The 23,314-nt window shown below is 42.3% G+C and overlaps 1 long non-coding RNA gene across 5 annotated transcripts in view; it reads right to left on the reverse strand.

Annotated features, from left to right (window-relative positions):
* LOC309540710 overlaps window positions 1-23,314 on the reverse strand; it is a 127,917-nt gene that overhangs the window by 90,223 nt on the left and 14,380 nt on the right. Inside the window, exon 3 of one of the 5 annotated variants that reach the window (XR_014223412.1) lies at window positions 2,929-2,995. The exons of 3 other annotated variants lie outside the window; for them this stretch is intronic. This is a non-coding gene — a long non-coding RNA (uncharacterized lncRNA). Of the gene's footprint in view, window positions 1-2,928; window positions 2,996-18,425; window positions 18,631-23,314 lie in introns of those variants that run through there. One more of the 5 variants, XR_014223413.1, reaches the window with a different exon arrangement.

Consider the following 23,314-nt stretch of genomic DNA (forward strand, 5'->3'; position numbering starts at 1 on the left):
CAGGCAGAATAGTTTAATTCCAAATGATATAATCATGGTGTTGTCAGTCTCAAACTAATGTCAGCAATTGAACTCAATACAGTGGTACCTCGGGTTAAGTACTTAATTCGTTCCAGAGGTCTGTTCTTAACTTGAAACTGTTCTTAACCTGAAGCACCACTTTAGCTAATCGGGCCTCCTGCTGCCGCCGCACTGCCGGAGCACAATTTCTGTTCTCATCCTGAAGCAAAGTTCTTAACCCGAGGTACTATTTCTGGGTTAGCGGAGTCTGTAACCTGAAGCGAATGTAACCTGAAGTGCATGTAACCCGAGGTACCACTATAGATTCAACTTACTTTTACTCAGAGTTGATCCACTGAAATTAATGAGCCTAAATTAGTCATGGCCATTCATTTCAATGGGTCTACGCTGAATACAAATTAGTAGCATACATCCCTGTTATGTACTGAGTTGAATAGGATCCAAACTGCAGCAGTCTGATTGGTCCTAGAACAATAGGATCCAAAATGCAGCAGTCTGATTGGTCCTAGAACAATAGGATTCAGAATGCAGCAGTCTGATTGGTCCTAGAACAATGCAGCAGTATGATTGGTTGGCAGGAACCACCCAATCCTGCTCCAGATAGAAGTGAATCCACAACCTGATTGGCTTACAGTAGAATTCCGGAATTAGCCAATCATGTTCAGCCCATTGTGTAAATAATGTATATAAAGCAGATACTGTGAGGGGACTTTCATTCATTCCTCCTCACCACTATGAGCTGAATAAAGAGCATGAAATCACATTGCGACTCTGAGTATATTTCAATCCCACTGATGTTTTAGTCAGATTTGCACTGAAAATGTTTTGATGTGTGTGTTTCTAATCACTTAGACTACCATTTCACCTGGGAGCATAAAAGTAGGATATGATAGCAGCATTCCAGAAACAGCTACAACATTAAGCCGAAATCATGTGAGCTGTTTTTATTTGATTCCCATTAAAAGGACTTGCAAAACTGGCGTTTGAAACAGATAGGAAACACTCGATGCTCCCTCTTGTAAATTAAACTGGTGGTTTGGCTGGAGCTCAATCAACAGTTCAAGTATCCATTGGATACAACTAATGAGCAAGGCTGCAATCCGATTATGCACTTACTTGGAAGTAAGTAGTATAGAATTTAGTGGGGCCTACTTCTGAGTAAATATACATAGGACTAGTATTTTATGGACAGCTCGTTTTCAGCAAAAACCTTGGACTGTTTTGCAGAAATGGTCACATAGAGCATATTGGAACAGCTGATTTCAATATATAGATGTTTCTGTTTCGTCTGTGTTATAACGGCAATAAAATACTTTACACAGTGTTGATTCAAAAACATTAGTTAAGAAGGTCAGAGCCACATTATCCCTATTGTTGCAAAGCAGCTGCTACCTTGAAGGCTACTGTTTTAAGACAACCCTGCAGTAGTCTATGGTCATTACATAATATATCATTGTAAGACCAGGGGTTTGGACAGCGAGAGTAAATGGAGCCAGACATTCTGCTGGAGACTGCCTTAATGGTCAGTAAAAAAAGTTTTGGGGCATATCTTTTGTTAGTGAAACTACAAGTAAGTGGTCCAAAAGTACTAGGAGGTGGTTGGGGAAGAAAATGCTTCCTTATTTCTCATTCCCCTCAAGTCAGAAACTGCGGGTGGGAAGCCATCTGTGAATGGAAATCTAGGTTGGCCACTCGATGTATTTTGCTGAATGAGGCAAAGGACAATATGGTGGCTCCCATTCTATGTACAGAAGCTGACGAGACTGGCAGCTGAATCTTACTTCAGCACTGGCACCAGGAAAGCATTGTTCACCGCCCCTGAAGGTAACAGTGGCACAGGGAAGGCCACGTGGTACACATGCACTTCTCACCTCAAGCATCTCACTACCATTCCCTGCCTCCTAATGTCTGCCTCCTGAGGCAGCTGCTTTAATGTGCCTAATAGTAAGGCCAGCCCTGGGTGAGTCACAGCAAAATTTGGGTGGGGCAAGTCAGAGTGAGGCAGCTTGGAAACCCATGCAGGCCATGATGAAGACCCCCCCCCCAAGGGCCATGTCTGCCCATGTGTGGCTTAAAGATTGTTTTAATAAAGCCTCTCCCAGTAAAGCAAATATCCTGTCTAGGTTCTCTCATATGGTATAGTGGCTTTGAAGAACTCATGCCTTGAATTATTTCTGTCCCATCAAAATGGCATAAATATATATTATTATGCTCATCACATTGTGAAACACCAGGTAGCTATTTGAAATGGTTACAACTTTCCACTGGATAGTTTAACATTCTACAATCATGAGCTAAGGTACTGTTAACCTGTTCTCTTGAGGCAAGTCCCCACCCCCCAATGTTTACTGAGGTATTCTATATTACTTAGTGCAAATTTCTCTCAGTTAATCTCCATGTGATCCCCTGAAGGGGTATTTATTACAGATGTATACAACCTGTCTTTAGAAGTGAGATTAATGTAATATGACACACACTAGTAGCACACCAGTGTTTAAATGTTTTTCAGAAAGTTAGCAAATTTAGTTAAAGTAATACTTACAGAGTCTTCTGCCTAGATTCCAGCATGGAAAAAAAAGTTCCAAATATTAAACATTGCTCACTGTAGGTGGCCAATTAATGCACAGTGCCCGAGCTGGAATAAACCCTTCAAATATATACATAAAGCATATAATCTCTTATCTGCTTAGGCATTATCAAATTTTTAACAAATCCTAGTAACTTCAAACACAGGTTTAATGGTGTTAAAACACTGTAAAGTAAAGAACTGAGTTTTTAAGAACATAATCTGTTCTAGAATGTTTCAAGAGAACTACTTTGAAATGCAATTATAATCTTATCCCACGAAGAAATTGATGTCATTTTTAAACAAATCAAATTTATTAAAATAATGAGAAATGGATAGTCCTCCCTTTCCCAAATTTGCACTCATCTCTTTCTTGTGGGAAAATAGTTCAAGGCAGTCAAATATTTGCTGAATCAAAAAAGAAAAAGGAGTTCCTGTTACTTAAATGCTTATCTATTTAATAATAATAAATAATATTTACTTGAGATTTTTTTTTAAAAAAAATCCCACTCTCATCAGGCATGTAAATGACAGCTTATTGTGGGGGGTGGTTCAGGTGGTTCAGTACTATACATGCTGTGTTCTTGGATGGCTTGAACCATGCACCTGAACCACTGGAAGTGCCGCACCTGAGATCTGTGAGTTATTAGCTCAGAATTACATGTTACATTGCTCCAGTGAATATATATCAAGAAATGACTCTCATATGTGCAAAACACAAGCCAGCATGTGGCACAGATACACAAGGCTACATCATGTTTATGTAGGAGCCAGAGGGCAAGTAGCCTGTGTAAATCACAGCTAGATCTACATGTCTACCTTTCCTTCCAGTGCTGGTGCAGGTTCCTTAGATTACAGCGTGGTTGGAAAATGTGTGGCCTCCAGATGTTGCTGCACCCCAATGCCTATCAGCCCTGACCAAGATGGCCAATGGTCAGGGATGCTGAGAGTTGCTATCCAACAAAATCAGAAGACCACAGGTTCCCTGTCATAAGAAGATATTAATAGCCCTGCTGAATCAAGCCATTTAGTTCAGTTTCCTGTTCTCACCATGATCAACTAAATGCCCATGGGACGCATACAAGCAAGACTTGAGTGCAACATCTACAGCTTCCAGCAAGTGGTATTCGGAAGCATACTGCTTCCAACTGTGGAGGCAGAGAATGTCCACTTTGTCTAGCAGCCACTGACAGCCTTATCCTCCATGAATTTATCTAATCCTCTAGACTAGAAACTTGATGCTTTTGAATTATGGTGCTGGAGGAGACTCTTGAGAGTCCCGTGGACTGCAAGAAGATCAAACCTCTCCATTCTTAAGGAAATCAGCCCTGAGTGCTCACTGGAAGGACAGATCCTGAAGCTGAGACTCCAATACTTTGGCCACCTCATGAGAAGAGAAGACTCCCTGGAAAAGACTCTGATGTTGGGAAAGATGGAGGGCACAAGGCGAAGGGGACGACAGAGGACGAGATGGTTGGACAATGTTCTCGAAGCTACCAGCATGAGTTTGACCAAACTGTGGGAGGCAGTGGAAGACAGGAGTGCCTGGCGTGCTCTGGTCCATGGGGTCACGAAGAGTCAGAACTGACTAAACGACTAAACAACAGAGGCAAAACCATCCCAAGGGACCAGGGTTTCTCCTAAGCACAAGAGAAGTGCTTTGAATTTGACTTGTAGTATTTTTGCAAAAATGGTTAGCCACTACTGACCTAAATAAATGGAACATTGGGCCTTTTCACATGTTACAATGTAGGCAGGCACAAGCTGTCTCTACATATGTACAAGTGTTTGTGTGAGAGAGTATGCACTTGATGTGTACAGCTCAACGACACAGATACACCGAATAGACATTCACTGAATGTTACATGAAATAACTGTATGAGTATACAGTCAACTATTTGTGTGCACAGATATTGCAGTTGTTGAATGTAAGGTGTGAAGAACCCAACTGGAAATAGCTTTTGGCCAACTGTTGCTCTTTTCAAAACAACAACACTTTACATTTCAGCATGCTGAACCGGCTGGGACTGTGTCCTGTTCCAAAAAGCTCACAGAATGGGGCATGAGCAAATCCCCCTGAGCCTTCCCCCGCCACACCCTCTCGCCTTCCTTCCTTCTTTGTGACAGCTTTGGCTCATGAGACTAGGCTATAAAACAGAGTGTCCTAGATTACTGTTGTTTGGAGAGAGAGAGAGAGAGAGAGAGAGAGAGAGAGAGAGAGGAAAGAAAGCATTTAATTTGCATACTGTATGCAGTTCACATCACTTTCTATAGAGCTGAACCAACCTAAGGAATTCCTTTTAAATTTGCTCCAAAAAACCCCTCCTATCCCCTGTGGAATAAATGCCTTATCTATTTTCAGAAAATGCTGACTTCATTTCAAATAAAAGGGACTTACATCCAAATGCAAGTGATGCCAGAGAGAGCACCCTTGTAACTTTATACAATATGCAAAGCTTTAAAGTATTTACAGACCACCCTGTGTATCAACGTCAATGAACTCAATGAGGATGCATATTTTAGTGCTTTGATGTTTTACACAAACACAAAAGCTACAGGGAGGGGGAAATATGCCCACGAACTAATGGCCCTCTAGCCATATATGGTATCTGTGCAAGGTATATCTTTGACCTTTCCACGAGTAAACAAGAGGCACAGAATGCCACTGCTGATATTCCATGAGCCAGTTCATACTGAAAACAAAGTGAGCCTTTGCAAGCTTCGCACTGATGCTGCCTGCAATGCTTCTTCCTCTTGGCACGCCAGAGTATCTACTTTCCAGCGAATAAACCTATGGCCAGAATCCAACACAGACATTCATTTCAGCAGACTTAACTCTTTTGTTTGTTGATTGTGGCCTGCAGGACAGGTGAACTTTTCATTAGACAAATGAGTTCTTTAAAACAATGCAAGTGTTGGAACTCAGGTCTTCAACTTAAGACAAGGCATTCAGAAGAATTAAAGCTGCAGTCCTAGATATTCTTACCTGGGAATAAGTCCCATTGAACCCAATATGCATTTAACCAAGTAGACATGCACAGAATTATGAGGTTAAAATATCTCTTGTTGGTGGCTACAACCCATTTAGCTCTGCTACACCTGTATTCTAAAAGAAATGGTCTCACGGCCATATAGTTAAAAAAGAAACTGCTATGCCAGAGTGATGGAGAACGGATTGGCTTGGATTTTGCATGAGCCATACCCTGAGTTGGCAATACATGAAAATGGGCATGCAGGCTGCACAGCTGAATTACTGTCACAGAGCAGCCATCAAAGGCAGGGGGCTGCTTCATGACAATTCAAACTCAGGTTGGTCTCTCAGGCTGACTGTGTAGGCACACCATGAAATCATCTGCACTTCCCAGCAAACCCTCTCTGCCATCATCAATATGTAAGCCAGTCTTTGCCAACCTGGTGTCCGCAGTACTTACTGGGGCTGATGGGAGTTGTAGTCCAAAACATTTGGAGGCACCAGGTTGGTGAAGGCTGATGTAGGCAACTAGAATATTAGCAATCCCACACCACTCCTGAGTTGCTGTTTAGTATCACCAGCTGAGTGGTGAAGGCCCTCTTCGCTGCAAGTACATCATTACTTTCTTCACAATACGGATCTACACAAGAGCTACACAGAACCCCAACCCCATCTATCCTAATGAAAAAAGCATGTGCAGGAACACAAGCAGACAATTAACCACACTGTGGGATGTGGTTGCAGGATCAGTTCTGTATATGGCCACCAATGGTTTCTTCTGGCCACGTTATAACAACTACAGTGGTACCTCTGGTTAAGTACTTAATTCGTTCCAGAGGTCTGTTCTTAACCTGAAGCACCACTTTAGCTAATGGGGCCTCCTGCTGCTGCCACGCCACCAGAGCACAATTTCTGTTCTCATCCTAAAGCAAAGTTCTTAACCCGAGGTACTATTTCTGGGTTAGTCTGTAACCTGAAGTGTCTGTAACCTGAAGCGTATGTAACCCAAGGTACCACTGTATTTCTTACATTATTTTATCCTACCCCTCCAAGGAGGTTGTGCTTGTATATGATTCCACACCTTTTATCCTCACAATAATCCTGAGAGGTGGATTGGCTTGGGAGATAGTGATTGGCTTATCCAGAGAGGGAATCTGAACTAGGAGAGGATTCCCCCAGTTGTGTGGGATCTGCACCTGAATGCTCATTTAATTTCTAGCATTTCAAAAATTAATTTTGGAATTGTATTCCATTAGGCTGCAGCAGATGAAGATGGAAAGCAGGGCTATTCCATTTCTACTGGCTCTGTTGAAAAGGTATTTACATTTGGCTCCTTTCTCCCTGAACTGTTTCCATCATTTATTTGGTTTACTTACTTGCAATATTTAGAGGCCACCTTTAAGAGTTTAAATATTAAAGTAATTTTAAGATTTAAACTCTTAAGTAATTTAAAGAATTTTAAGAACTAGTACCTGAATTTGTCCATCCCCCCCACTCTTCCCTTCCCCCTCTTGAAGTTACCCATCTAACGTTAGCACCACAACAGCAGACTGAGCAGGCATACAGGTCATCTGGTCACAGTCTTCCCTACTATGATGAGCGTAACTGTATAACTACTTAACCAAAGCAGGGGTAGGGAACCCGTGGCCAGCCAGATGTTGTGGGACTCCAATTCCCATCAACCCCAGCCAGCATAGCCCATAGCCAAAGATGGTGTAAGTTGCAGTCGAAAAATATATGGAGAGCCATGGGTTCCTCACCCATAAATTATACGGATTTCTAAAAACGCACCCATACATATAAATTAGCATATCAAAGCAAAATTATAACCACGGCTACTCAGAAGTAAGTCCTGTTGAATTCAGTCAGATGATAAGTGGGGCTGGGATTGCAGCCTCAGTGATAAAGGAAACCAAAAGGATTTAACTGTAGCAAAAGCCACAACTACATCAAATTTTGGTGTGTTGCCATTACTGACTTTAAATTTCCAAGCCCAGACATTGCATGATGCAAGGTACTTAAAGATATTTATTTAAAAGTATACATTTACTACAAGAGAGTCATACTTAAATCACATCAGTGTCAAACATAGTTTTACATTGCACCAAAGCAAATGAATAAAGCTAAAAGACAAAAGCTGTTCTGCCAGCTCTGAAGGTCTATGATACCAATTTATTTTTAGATTTATAGCCTGTCCTTAAGTATGGGGTGATAACATCTCCATTGCTTATTTATACCCACAACCTGGTGAGGTAAGACATTATTGTTCCCACTTTAGAGATGCACAACTGAGGCTGAGAGAAAACAACTTGCTTCGGGTCCTCAGTTAACATCCTTGAGCTGAGTGTCAGATTCACCTCTTTACAGCCTACACTTAACTTAACACTCTGCTTGTGTTGTGTCAGAAGAAGGGCAATTATCTACTTTCCCTTTTGCTTGAAAATCCACATAGGACAATTTTTACCCCAATACATTAACGGTCGCTGAGACAATGAAGCACACCAATGGTGGTGGTGGTGGGAATCCCAATAAATCTTTGTGGAATCTTTTTCTGTCCCAGGTGCTTATTGTTTTCAGAAAGAAAACCATATATTATAAGGGCTAGGTGGTAATTCTGCCTCTATATAAATTTGGCACTGAAAAGTACACTGGGTAGATTTTATTGTTAAGCCCAGTGGTCTTGCCTTAACAGAAAGCGCATGCTCTTGTGCAGAGCCTGGGTAGCTTAGCTGGTTAGAGTGTGGTCTGATAATACCAATGTTGTAGGTTTGATTCCCATATGAGACAGCTGTACTGTATATTCCTGCACTTCAGGGGGTTGGAATAGATGATCCTCAGTCAGGGCATCTGATTTTTGCTGATACTTGTTACTGATTGAAGTCTCAGGCACTGTATCTCAACCGACCGAGTCCAGAGGGTTCCCCAAAATTTAGAAACTGTTTTTGGATATGAGGGGTTAGTGAGAATCAGGGATCCCAACCTGCAAGAAGGGCTTTTTACAGAGGCAAATCCCTCACTTGTTGCAACCCAATGTCTGCTCTTTCATTCCTTTTGCATTATGTTGAGACAGCAGTGGCAGGTAAACCTCCATATGAAACATAACCACTGATAGCAAACAAATACCTGCAGATGTGTTTGTGTGCGTGTGTGTGTGCGTCCTCTATATGCTTGTGTTATAACAAGCAAGAGCTTAAGACATGGCATTTCCTTTAGATTTAATGGCCAGCTGGGGTTAATGGCCAAAGGCTACACTTCAGGCCAAGTACTACTCCCAACTGGTCATTAATCCCCAGGAAATGCTCTGCATCTCAATCATTATTGCTTAATTTCAGGGCAAACAAACTACTGTGACTGAGAGTATGCCATCCGTTAAACACAGGGAGCAAACATTCCGCGAATGTAATCAGCTGTTTACACAACTGTCTGTTGTCTATAATAGCAAGAATTTCAGATACATGAAGCCTTGGGTGCCACTGAGCTCTGTTCTGGTTACTGCCCATTAAAACAAGCAGCAGCTGAACTATAGAAATGCGTGGAGATGGGTGGGATCATGCCTTTTCTGGCTTATTCCATGAATAAGTTTGTTAGTACAGTGCCAGTTAAAATGCATGTTTTTAAAGTTTAAAGTTTCTCTTTGCTCTGATATTGCCAAATTGTGTAAAATTATTTTCTTCTGCTCCTTCCTTTTGAGGAGTTCTCTTCGTAAGATATTTTAACAAAGGAGCCAGCAATATCCCGGTTCACAAGCCGCATGTGGCTGATTATGATGTAATTGTGCAACCCCTGATTTCAAGCTAGAATTCTGAGTGTCCCAGCTCTTTTTTGTAGAGACCTAGGACTCGGAGTATATTTCACCTATTTGTTCCATTAGGTATTTCCACTGCACCCTTCAGAGAGAGGAAGACAATCATTCTCAATATATAGATTTAAGTTATACATATTGGAATTACAAACATCATTCACACACCTCATCTTTGCCAGCTAACTTCCAAATGCAACATCATTTCACACATTCCAACATTTACAATACAAATTTCAGACATGCCACAGATTTATTAAATTATCAGCAGTAAAATATACTGTGGGTTCTTCCCAGGCTTTTGCTTTACAAATATTTACTAGAACATACTTTGTTATATATCTGAGGTTTCTCAGTAATCCTCTGATTGGAGACCCACATGCCTGGGGGGTCCAAAGGAAAACTGTAAATGGATGTAATAGTTTGTTATATCTTAATATTATAACACTGCACACTTTTAAAAGCCAAACTTCACTGAGTTTAAAAATGCACACACACACTAGGGGCCTTAATAAATGACTTCTTGGGAAATCTTTAATTTCTGAAACATTTAGAAACACTTGAAAAAACACGTAAACGTAATAGGCTGTATAATAACAATTGTAAAGTTATTTACTAGAAACTACTTCTCAAAATTAGATACAGCTTCTCCTAATGTCAAAATAATGTCAAAATCAAACACTGCATTGGATCCGGACTATGTTAGTTGCACCTTGACCCCTATCCAGTGTGAGCGGCCATCTTTTTTCCATGAAAAATGTCCCTTCTGAGATTACATCTGTAAGGTGCTTTAGTACCCCTGAGTGCAACTCATATTTGAATTCCTTTGAAGTCACTAGGTGTTCCCTTATCACCTTTTTTCACATCTTGGGCTGCAGCTCCCTCCTTGCATTGTTTGTTCTGTTATCACCTGGTTGGGCTCTGCTTTCCTTTTGGGTGAAGACAGAGGCAAAGTAGGCAATGAGCAGTTCTGTCTCATCATATACATTGCTGGCGCTATATAAATGATCATCATCATCTGCATGGTATGTTCCATACAACACTAATTCGAGTTCATCCAAATCCATACACAAATATGCAGAAGGCATGAGCTGCTAACTCTGTAAAAATGAAGAACCCTGTCATGCATGACACTGGCATGTATGCAGATCAATGAGGGTACAGCAGTCCATGCTTCAAATAGTCAATTTTACATCTGGTATATGACCTTTGGATGACCAGCAAAATATGGAGGAAAAGACTCCACCAGTCCCCATTTATGATGTCTTCTGGAATCTGTGGTATTTTCCCATAAGGTCCTCTACTAAATTTTAAGAGGAATTCACAATGCATAGAGAATTCCTTTCCTGCCTAGGATGCTTGCTAAGCAAAACAAACCAACAACAACAAAATCCCTCAGGCAGCAATCCCCCACCATCCATAGCTGTTGGGAAAGGTATTTGAAAAGCATGGACTGGAATTATATGGTGCAGTGGTCTCACATTTTCAGAGCTGACAAATAATCGCTAACAACTTTGCTACGCTAGATGACTATTTGAAATAAAAGCATTAGGGGGAAACCCCAGAAAAAGGCAAGTGAAACTTGTTACACCAGGAAGCATAAATGGATCTTATAATCTTTTGTGGTCCCTTCTTCAGGAGGGCACCTCTTAGAGCATTTTTATATGGCTGAACTAGATTTAAGGAAATCCACAACAATCAGGATTGATAATCACATGTTAAGTACACAACAGGGAGCATGCGAAAGGAATATAGCTAGGAGGACTCTCCCCATTTCCTGCAGAATGAGCGTTTGCATCCATCCATTCGTTGCTTGTTTTGTCATATTACCACTTATTTCTCACATATGTAAAGAAAACATATGGAATTAAATTGTGTGTGGAACAGTGGCTTTTTGCCTTGTAAAAGTATGTAAGAATTAAGGCAACAAACTGTTGAAAAGAACTTCATATCTGGAAATCCTAAAAGATTTCCCCAACATATGCAGGCAGTAGTAGAATAAGGGGACCTCTATGATTCTAATACAGTAATTGGAAATATAGCCCTGAGGCACATAATGAGGATGACAGGTTTGGACAGGAGCTGGTTTAGAGGGCTGGAACTTGACTGGAGGGTTTTAGACCCAGGACTTGGTGACTTTAGGATACTGCCAGGGAGACAAAGTCCATCATGGCCCCAAGCCGTCTGCCGGACGATCCATCAATCTCCCGTAGGCACGCAGTATCAGCAATTAGCGACATGAGTTTCCTGAAATAGCTTGCCACATTCCAGAGCTCATGCACTCTATCAGCAGATAATGCACAGCAAAAGTCGCACGCAGGAGAGCATTATTTACAAGTTTTATTCTGCGTTGATCAGAACAAAGAAAAACATGACTGCCTGCATCAGTGTCTCCGACACAGAGAGAAAACGAAAGCAACAGAAAACATAAACATCCTGTGAACAGGAAATACGCAGACTCTGTGACTCTCAAAGCCTGCTCCCTTTTAAGGTGGAACGGAAATATCCTAACAGCTAAACCTTGAAGAATCATTTTGATAGGACTATGGCTATCATCCTAATCAGAGGCTTATCTACACTTACCTTTTGCCCTGCCCTTTAGCACTTAATCAGAGCAAACATCAATTTGGGTTTTCCTGGGTTTTCCATTTGCTCCAATTGAGCTTTAAAGAGACAGTTTTCATGGGGAAAGTTCAGGAGCAAAGAAAAAGAGCACTTGGACATGGAGCTTGAAAGGGCAGGCTGTGTCTGGAAAGAGCAGAGGAAAGGTAAGTATGGATAAGCCCCATGTCTATTCAGAAGTAAGCCCCACTGAAGGTCCCAGTTACATAGAATGCCAGTCTCATGTACGTATTATGTCATTCAACTATATTTTCATCTCACACATCAGACAAATATTTTCTCCCACGTCAGCTTAAAAAGGTAAAGGTAAAGGGACCCCTGACCATTAGGTCCAGTCGTGACTGACTCTGGGGTTGCGGCACTCATCTCGCTTTACTGGCCAAGGGAGCCGGCGTACAGCTTCTGGGTCATGTGGCCAGCATGACTAAGCCACTTCTGGCGAACCAGAGCAGCACACGGAAACGCCGTTTACCTTCCCGCCAGAGCAGTACCTACTTGCACTTTGACGTGCTTTCAAACTGCTAGGTTGGCAGGAGCAAGGACCGAGCAACGGGAGCTCACTCCGTCGCAGGAATTCGAACCACTGACCTTCTGATCAGCAAGTCCTAGGCTCTGTGGTTTAACCCACAGCGCCACCCGCGTCCCTATCCACGTCAGCTTACATCTAGTTAAAAGACAGTGGGGGCTCTACCCTCAGGCTTAAAAACTAAGAAGACAAGAGACACAAAAGGAGAGCAGAGGAAGATCACCTTTAAGAAGAAAGTGATGAGTTGCAAACTGGGATTTATATCCAGCTGAGGCTAAGCTGATCTTCCCTTGCAGATGAACTGGCTTGGGTACAGGCAGAGCTGATATTATAGTCGTACCAGAGAAAGACAAGTATGTGGCTAGCAAATGCGGCCTCTGCACCCCATCAGATACTTGAATCATAGACACAGAATTGCAGAGTTGGAAGAGATCCCAAGCATCATCTAGTCCTGTGATGCAGGGATCTCAACTAAAGCATCCATGACAGATGACCATCCAACCTCTGCTTAACCACCTCCGAGGAAGGAGAGTCCATCACCTCCCAAACCTGTCCATTCCACTGTCAAAGCTCTTACTGTCTTACTGTTTGGAGCATGAACTGCCACCAGTGAGGAGTAAATATGCTAAGCATCACTTTCATTAGCAACAGGTTTATAATGATGCCACAGCGAGAGCAATAATAAACATTAGTACAAAGTGGTTTACTTCTCATTAGAAAAAACAAAAAACCCTTCTTTGGAATGTTGGATGTTACACAAAAGTTAGTTTTAAAGTGCAAACAAATGTGGCATGCCTGACAAACAAAGTTGCAGTATCTCAGACAGTTCAGCTGTTGATTTCCTGGCCAACTGCTGCTTTATTTCAAAACTTCATTTGTAGGATAAGGTGGCAAAACAGAGTTGTAACCTTTCCCGTTCAGATTTTCTTGGACCACACACTGCATTAAATGTTAAGCTTGTTTGCCTATTTTCTCATCCTTGATCCCAATGGGAACCATTTCAGATTGCAGAGCTGTGGGATCCCAGTGTCTCTTTTTCGACAAAATCTCACCCCTCTCCAAAACAAGAAAAGAAAGATTAAAAGCAGGGACAAAATGGGACCATTGCTGATAAAGCTTGGGGAAGTTGGAGCATGTGATACCCAGATGTTCCCAAGGTTTGGGATTCACCCATAACAGATGGAGTGAGAATTGCATCCAGCATTTCAGAAGGTATGTTGTTTTGATTCATCAGCCCGCAGCCTGCCTTGTAAGGGGACATGTGTTTTTGTATTATAAAACTATTCTTGGCTACTCAGGCATTTTAACAATTGTCTTATACTGTTAGCTGCTGTTTTTCTTTACAGTGAGAGAGCGCAGGGAATGCAAACGCCACAGCTATTAGCAGGTTCCAAATATTTGCCTAGTGCAATAAAACCCTGTTTTTGTGGCAATTTAAGAAGCCTGTGTGGCATACAGGAACCAGTTAAAACAAACAAATGTTAACGCAAGCTTGGAGAGTAATAACCCAAGAAGGCAGAAAGATATTCATCACACAAGGTATCATCTTAAGAGGGAGTCTTTTAGGAGACACTGACTGTAATTCAGTGTTTACTGGAACATTACTGAAGTGATCGTTGCCAGCATGGAAGGAGAACCTCTGCTGAATGATTTTCAGTATTGTGGTTATGCTTGAGGAAACCTTTAATGACTGAAGATGGGAAGCTGTAGTAAGTACATCAACCATCACTTTTCTCCCTGTGTAGTCCCTCAGAGTGCTCCTGTTTAGCCAAGAGGTTCACTGGGTCAAATTTGGGGGCAGTTTATGGTGCCTGTATTTGTACCTGTGTTGCTAGTTTAAGCGGGGTGGGGGAGGAACTGTGTGAGAACGAATAGAGAGAATGAACATGGTGGCTTGCTTGAGCACAGGGCATCACATAAAATAGAAGGCATGGCTCCTATAATAACTCAAATAATTTCACAGGCAAGGAATTTAATCAGGTGTAAGATTGCCATAGTTGTTGTTGTTGTTTAGTCGTTTAGTCGTGTCTGACTCTTCGTGACCCCATGGACCAGAGCAAGCCAGGCACCCCTGTCTTCCACTGCCTCCCGCAGTGTGGTCAAACTCATGCTGGTAGCTTCAAGAACACGATCCAACCATCTCGTCCTCTGCCATCCCCTTCTCCTTGTGCCCTCCATCTTTCCCTACATCAGAGTCTTTTCCAGGGAGTCTTCTCTTCTCATGAGGTGGCCAAAGTATTGGAGCCTCAGCTTCACGATCTGTCCTTCCAGTGAGCACTCAGGGCTGATTTCCTTAAGAATGGATAGGTTTGATCTTCTTGCAGTCCATGGGACTCTCAAGAGTCTCCTCCAGCACCATAATTCAAAAGCATCAATTCTTCAGCGATCAGCCTTCTTTATGGTCCAGCTCTCACTTCCATACCTCACTACTGGGAAAACCATAGCTTTAACTATACGGACCTTTGTTGGCAAGGTGATGACTCTGCCCTTGTTCAAATATGTGTATAATCAATGCATGGAGCATTGGGATTGCACTCCTCATACTCAGTCTCCATGCAGTCCTCATAACTTCTGAATGCACATACAGCCAATCTGCCACTCTCACCAGTGTGTCTCCTCAAACCTCATCTCTCCACCACCTTACCCCTCCCAGTACATGGCAGTAACACTGGTGCAAGGAGGTAAGTGTCATGGCTCCATCCCTAATCTGCTTGTGTGTAAAGCTGGGGAACAAAGTTGATTCCGTTCACATTTAAAAACCAATCTACCAAACTCACATTCTCTAAAACAATACAAAAACTGAAACATAACCATTATTCAGAATTCACACTTCTCCACTTTTTTGCAAGGCGAAGTATGCATAAAATGCTTAAATTAGTACACCAAACAGCACCACATTGGACACAATTGCAAATTGCAAAATTTTGTGTATTAGGAAAATTTATATACCAAAATGTGCATATCTGGAGAAATTTTCACTAAAGTGCTGGTGAGTTTTCATGAGGAATTTTAAAAAGCCTTAAACGGATGTGGAAATGTGGAGAATTGAACTGAAGATTGGGAGAATGAGAAACTGAGAGAAATCAAAATTGGCAGGTTCACCCATCCCTTGTTGAGCATGCCCAAGCTCTGTCCAAAATGCAGAGGTGGAGACAGCAGACGATCCCATCCCCCCTCACCTACACTGATTCTACATGGATAGCTGACCTGAACAGAGCTAGTGCCTGACAATGAGGAAAGATCCATATGTCGACATTCCAGCTTCTATACAGCCTTGTTCTCTGTTACATCTGTTTGAGAGGCTGGTGGGAAATGTGCTCCACTACTCTTAGAGCAGCTGCTAGAGTAGCAGCTGTTTTAAAGGGTCACCAAGAAAAAGGCATCATAACATATCTCAGACGAGGCAGTGCATAACACAACTAGCTTCTTCCAAGCACATTATTTATATTTACAAGATGTCTCATAAAATAATTGTTCTAGGCGCCATATAAATAAAGAGAATAAAAATATAGCAATAAAAATCATACGGCAACAAAAACCGCAATTGACTTGAGGCAGCCAGCATAAAGACTCAAATTAGAAAAGCCAGCACAATAAAAGACTACACACAGCACAGAACGAAAACAACCACCAGATTACCACCAACTACACCAAAGGGGTTTGGATCAGATCTTAAGACTTGGAATAACAGAAAGGTATTAACCAGGGACTCAGCTAGACTGGTAAAGAAAAAGTGATTTATATGCATTGTATGTGCGATATTATATTGTGCCACCAGATGGCGACGTGGAGTCCCATTTTTCTCTAACTGTTTTCCCTGTTTAAATTTACAACGCTTTAAACTGAAATGATTCTTTGAAGAAGAAGAAGAAGAAGAAGAAGAAGAAGAAGAAGAAGAGGAGGAGGAGGAGGAGTTTGGACTTGATATCCCGCTTTATCACTACCCAAAAGAGTCTCAAAGTGGCTAATAATCTCCTTTCCCTTCCTCCCCCACAACAAACACTCTGTGAGGTGAGTGGGGCTGAGAGACTTCAAAGAAGTGTGACTAGCCCAAGGTCACCCAGCAGCTGCATGTGGGGGAGAAGGGAATCGAACCCGGTTCACCAGATTACGAGTCCACTGCTCTTAACCACTACACCACGCTGGCTCTAGGCTTTGATGTGCCTAGATCTAGCCCATATGCCAAAAATACAGCAATGTGAGCACCAGGTGGACTTCCTGGGGAGGTTTCTATTCTCCAAAACTTTCCCAGTTCTCCTTCCCTTAGGAAGATTTCAGTTCAGAAATGTCTTCCTGCTCCGCAAGAGCCACAGGCTTATCACACCAACAGGTGCAAATGGAGGCCCCCCAATCCAATCAAATAGCAACTGGGGTGGGGTGGGGTGGTTATTCTGAATAAGAAGTGCAATCAGTGCAAATGCTAAACCCCTTCTGCCCCATGCCACAGTCCCAATCCACACCTTTTATGAATGTAATTCTGCACCTGAGGTTAGGATCTTGTTCAATCCAACACAAAAAATTCAACTCATCATTAGGCAGAGCCACTCCATGGTACATGGTCAAAGACTACTACTTATTTTTTAGCTTCAGAACAAAAGTATGGCTGCTTGCTACAGCACAAAAAGAGCCAGCAGTTTGGGGCATATAAGACTGTAATTTGAGGTTTGGACCAATTTGGGTCTTATGCAAGGCTTCATTGGCATAAGGCTATACATGCATAAGGGGTAGAAAATATCATCCTTTGGAAATAAAGGAAACACTAACCACTCCCTCAAAATGTTTACAGTTTAAGACCCATATTCAGTTGCTGAAGCTTTGGGCGTGCAGAAAAAAAATCCAAAACTTTGAGTCCAATTGGGGTGGGGGAGATCATGGAGAGGTATAAAACTGAACTATAACAGAAAGGTGACATTTCAGTTATGCCCATACCTTATTTCTTCCAAACATTTCTTGGGACTGCTCTATTTTGTGGGAAGGATTCAAACGCATACCGTTAATTTTAGGTTTTGGCAATTAAAGTGGAATAAAGGGCCCCGTTGCCCTAGCATATCAAATCCACTTTAAAAAGAACTGGACTATTTGTGGTTTGAAAAGTGATGGGGGAATGCATTGAAAAGTGTGGGATGAGTGAATGACTAATGGGAAGATGTATAAACATCCTGCAAACAAATGAGGGTGAATGCAGGAGGAATGTTCATTGTCATATGACTACCCCGCAAACAAATCAGAATGAATGCTAAATAAAGACAAGATATACTCTTACTGTGTAAGCTTTGCACAAGCAAATCAGGATGAATATGCCATACCAAGGTCCTCTAGTTTTTTTTGTATAGCCTTGAAGTTATTTTACATTCAATACACCTCCAATCCTGGGTTGTTTATTTCTGTATAGTACACTTTTATCCTGGCTTCTCTCCATGGAGCTCAAAGTGGCATACTTGGTTCTCTCCCTTGATTCATTTTTCTGCACAAAAACCATGTTTTCTTAGTGTGAGAAAGGTACTGACTATGTCAAGTTCAAACATGGCTAAGTGGGGATTTGAACCCGAGTTTCTCCAAGTCCTAGTCCAGCACTCTACAACACACTACTACACCACACTGGCTGTATACTTTTGCTTTCAGCTTAAAACTCTGTTGTCTGCTGCCACAAGGAGGGGAACAGGACTTGTTCCCTCCTTAGTAGGGATAAGAGAAACTTAATGAGAGTCTGCTGGGCTTTGTAAAAATGTTCAGCAAAACCCAAGAAAATATACAACATACTTTTCTTTGTTTTCCCATGTACTTTGGGCCAAACTCTACCCTCAGTTATGCACAGCCAACTGCCACCAAAATCCTATTACACAAGCTGAGCATAGATGTTTTAGGGATGAAAGTTCAAACCATACACGAGAAGGGGGAAAGATACAGATGCTTGGAACAATTCACTTTGTTCTCCATTGTATTGGACTTTGCCTTGGGGAGGGGGAGAAAAAAGTATGCCTGTTTTATGGGAGTTCTTTTTCTTCTCTGACTCACAACATTGATGCATGCATGTGGTTCTCAGACTGGTATTGTTCCCCAAGAATTGTCACCCTCTGCACCAAGGGTAGCTGAGAGATGCTCAGAAATTCTGTCTGAGCATCACCCTGCCAAAAGCAAAACAAACACACTTGGAAACAAGAGAGGGTTTAAAGTCTCGATTAGAGTCAGCAACTGCATAAAACATGTGTAAGAAACCACTGAAAGAATTGATTTAAATAGAGATAGCTGAAGGGGAGCCTGCAACAAAATGCACTGCAGCACCCCAGGTGAATGTGCATGTGTGTCACCTGAATCTATGGCTGAAAGGGCTGGGGAAACAAGTTATCATCAGACTGACAGGAGTCCCTGCTCTTGCTTCATTTTGCTTAGTTTTAGAACACATCGTTTGAAAGTCAACCCACTCTGAATGAAAGTCAATGGAGCACTAGGCTTTTGCATGCAGTTTGAGAACTGTTGAGAACTGAGAGGTTGGGCGGGTATTAGAAACTGAAACTAGCATCAGCCTGACCTGCAATATTAACAATACACTATGTTGAAAGGTTACTGTAGGCTATTCTCAGCATAAGTGAAATAGGGGTCTAAATATTGTTAGATGACACTGCAGGGCTCTTGTGAACCACTCAACCTGTTCAGCAGTGTAATTCACACTGAATATTGCAGTTTGCCACAAAGCCCTCAGCCCCTTCCGACCTGCAAGTGGAGACAGTAAACAGCATTTCCTTCAGAATTTGTGTTAGCAGGACAGGGCCTGTTTGTTTTTTAGAGTGACCCACACTAAATAAGACTCAAGTTTGAAAGAGCAGGAACTTGCCCAACTGTTTTTTGCTCCGATCTTGAGAGTTGTGTTGGACACAGTTGTTATCAGCCCTACAGCTACGTTAAAATTGTGGATTTCTCTACTGATGTACTGTATATGGCCAGCTCTCAATTACAACCCTGGAACTGACCTATCCAGACTGTGAGTGATTTTCTCTGCACCTTCAATATATGTGTGTATCTCTTTCTCGATCTTCTGCTCATTTCTGTCTGAGGAGGAAAGAGGAGATAAATGGAGTAAAGGAAGGGAGAGGAAGAGACACAGAAGTAGAGCTGTCCTCTTCGACTCTCCTCCCTTCCATCACCACCCTAGCTTCTTGGCTTCAGGGGCGCAGGAAGAGGGGTGCGCGGGATGCAGTCTGCCCCGTGTGTCACCCTGACGGGGGGTGATAAAATGGCGGGCAGCACTCATCACCTGCAGCGTGCACGAGCCACGCGTCTCAGTGCCCGCAGGCTCCACGCTGTCCGCCCACTGCCTCCCCCCAAGCTGTAGGGCGGCTGAGGCCCCACTGCACACCCCATCCCTATGGACACCACGCACCCCATCCCGTATGGGTGCTACGTGCCCCATCTTGTCCCTAAGGGAGCTGCGCGCCCCGTGGCACACGGCGCCCATAGAGATGGCACAGGACGGCACAGGGTGCACAGCATCCATAGAGACAGAGTACGCTACAGCACCCATAGGGAGGGCATGGGGCGGGACGGCATGCACAGCATCCATAGGGATGGTACAGGATGCCGAGCGCCCTGTTCCGTCCCTATGGGCACCATGCCCTGCCCCTATGGGCAGTTTGCCCCTGCGCACGCCACCCTAGGTGCCTGAGAGGCTTCCTCCACCACTGCTTGGCTTCTCTCTCAGCTGGGCTACGGCCCTAGGCTCCCTCCTGGACTGCCTCAGCCACACCCTCTTCTTCATTGGCTTATTTCATTTCCCAATCTCCCAGTTATCCTGCTGACTCAATGCATGCCCAGTTCTCATCGGGCTGGTTATCACCTGACAAGCAATTTTCCTGCTTCTCTTGTACTTATTGGCGTTCCCCCCAAGCACGCCAGACCCTCCGTCCTCAGCGTGCCTGGTCCCATTTGGGCTATGTATGCCAACACACTCTCCTCCAGACTTGAGATAAAATATAGGAAGGCTGAAAGTGGGGATAATGCTGGCATATTTAGGCAGAGATGCTAGCTTCATTTGAAAGAGGTGAAAATTAAAAAAAACACACACCTGGAAATGCTCATTATAGATTAGTAGCAACTGAAACATGGGTATTGTTAAATAGTAATATTTATATTATATATAGTATTTATAATATTTTGACTTTTTCATGTTATGTATTTGATGTTCCCTGTGATTCAGCAAGGGCAAATTTCGCCATCACCTTTCACATCAAAGCACTGCTACTAATTTACATTATCACAATGTCTGATCCTCAGTCTACACCACCTTGTGACCTGGATATGCAGTGTCAAAAGGTGAAAGGGCAACTTGCTGGATTGTCTTTTGTTAATTCATTCACTTAGCACTGCTTCATGGAGCTTTTAATGAAGAGCACCTACAAAGTTTGCGATTTGTCATGGTTTTAACAATTTTCATGGATTTCAAAACACAAAGCAGGGTTAAAGCAAAGCCTTTATGGTAGATTTGAGAAGAACTCATTTTATGGGCTTCCTTCTACCCTGTAGACTATTTTAATCATTTTCCAGCAATATATAACCAGACAACTGTCTTGTGCAAAACCTGAGGAATGTAGTCCAGCAGAGACACCAAAATCCATCAACATTCCATAATGTGGTCTTTGGTTGAAATATACAAATCAAGGCTGACCACGATGCATTTATTTATGTAAAATGTATATCCTGAACCATCAACTGCTAGGCCCCAGGGCCAGCAAATATTACAAATATATAACAATGTTTTTTAATGCAGTAATTAATTACTATGAGAATATATATAACAATAAAGAGCAGCAAAATTTCATCTGCTTTTGAACTGGCAATTTGATGATGAAATATCTCTCCTGTGGGTTGTCGTAAAAAGGCAATTGACCATAAAAATTAGAAAACTGGATATACAGTAGTCAAAGCAGGATCCATCTCAACTGACCTTATTCACTTCAAGGTCTGAAGCAACCTGTCATATTTACAAGTGTTACTTCAGACATGACAGCAACAGAACCAAATCGGGGTGAGCCCACCAATGCACTGCAGCCCCCTCCTCAGAATGCTTTTTTCTGTGCATTTAACATCTGCAGAACTTTAAAGTCTATTTTAGTAGAGCCAAAACAAATATGGTTCCATAAATAATAGTAAAACCAGCATCAGTAGTAAGAAGAGCTCACACTACATAGCTTCATTCTGGCCCTTATCCAGCTATTGATTTAAGATTCTAGTGACTAAAATTTGACCTGGCATGGGTCCCAGCTTAGCCCATGACCTCATATGTGGCATCAGGGATGAGGCAGGTAGAGCATGGTTGTGTGACTAAGTCCTCCCACATCCTCGCAGAAAGCTGGTTGCTGAGTGGTGACTTTAAGCCTGGAGGATTGGCTATGCAATCGACTTCCCTGTGGGGAAGTCAGTTCAAGCGGAATGCACGCTTGAAGTTGCTGCCCACCAGCAGGTGGGCTTTTACTTCAAGCCTGGTGATCAGTGGTGCATTGAAGCACTGTGCATAGTTCTTTGCAAGCTTTGTGTGATGCTTTGAAGTCCCAACCAGCGTCAGCCAACATCATTGTGATGCCAGGTGACTGGCAGGTGAGCAGCCCCACCCACAAGTCAAATTTGACCCATAGGAGGTAGGAGAACTAAAGATATGGCCCGCTTGCCAGCTCCCATTCCCCACTCTTGTTCTTATCTTTTGATTTTTGGGGCTGGTAAGCACACATACTTTTTTAAATAAAAAAACTAGTTCAGCGTGTGTGAACTTTTGGATTTAACTTATTTCACTAGATTCAGTGGGCTTATTTTTTACCAAAGCATTTTGATCCAATACCTGGAAGCCTATAAAAGAGACTCTCAATCAAATCCACAGCGACAGCTAACCCACACCTCCAATGGCTTACAAATCTAAAACCTAATAAATAAATAATGATGCTGTGTTTATTATATTACACTTTACAGTTTCTTACTGTGCACCCATTTTAGGTGTGACTAACCAATCTGTGTAAAGCCTTTTTCTTTTAAAAAAAGTCAAATCAATGCCAAAACTTTCTCACAACGTACTGAGTTTGAGTGCTGAAAATATGTGCATGAAAATAATTAATACTAATGAAACTTGAGCTAAGGTAAAAGCCCAGGTTTTGAGGTTTGGAAGTTTGGGCTTATTGAAGCAAAAGAATTTACATTTATGTCTTATGCTCTCTTGCTTCAACAAAAAGTGGAAATATCGAATGACTAAGAAAAACCAGCAACTACCAGATCTATCACATTAACACTTGTGTCAAGAAGGTGGGGTCTTCTGTTGCTCAGTCAAATCATTCTGAATCAAATTATTATACATTTCATCCAAAGGGTCAAGGGGAGAGTACAGCAGCTGAATTTATCTCAAATGGCAACCATGCTGTGCACTGCCATTATGCAGCACAAAAAAATGTTGACAAATGACCTGTATGGAGTAAGATTACTGTGGAAAAAGTGTGCCCATACTTTGGTACTTATGGTTGTAGAAGGCCTGTCTTCTATTACAAGTGTGTTTTTATTTCAGCAGTCTATAATATTCTCATAAAACTTTGCCACAGACTGCCTTGACTTGTCATATGCTAAATTGTATGTTAAATTGCTGGCCATTAGTTATGTCACAGTGCAACCCTATTTACTCAGAAGTTAAGTCCCAGTGGGATCAGCTGGGCTTGCTTTCTAGTTTAGTGCTCTTATGGCTGCAGCCTCACTATGTTTAAGTTCACTGGACTTAAGGGATCTGGAGAAAATACCAGTGCCTTTGATCTCCAGCCATATATAAAAGCCATGAACTACGGA

The sequence above is a fragment of the Podarcis vaucheri genome (genome assembly GCF_965113315.1).
Source record: "Podarcis vaucheri genome assembly, chromosome: 9".
In the NCBI taxonomy this organism is placed as follows: domain Eukaryota; kingdom Metazoa; phylum Chordata; class Lepidosauria; order Squamata; family Lacertidae; genus Podarcis; species Podarcis vaucheri.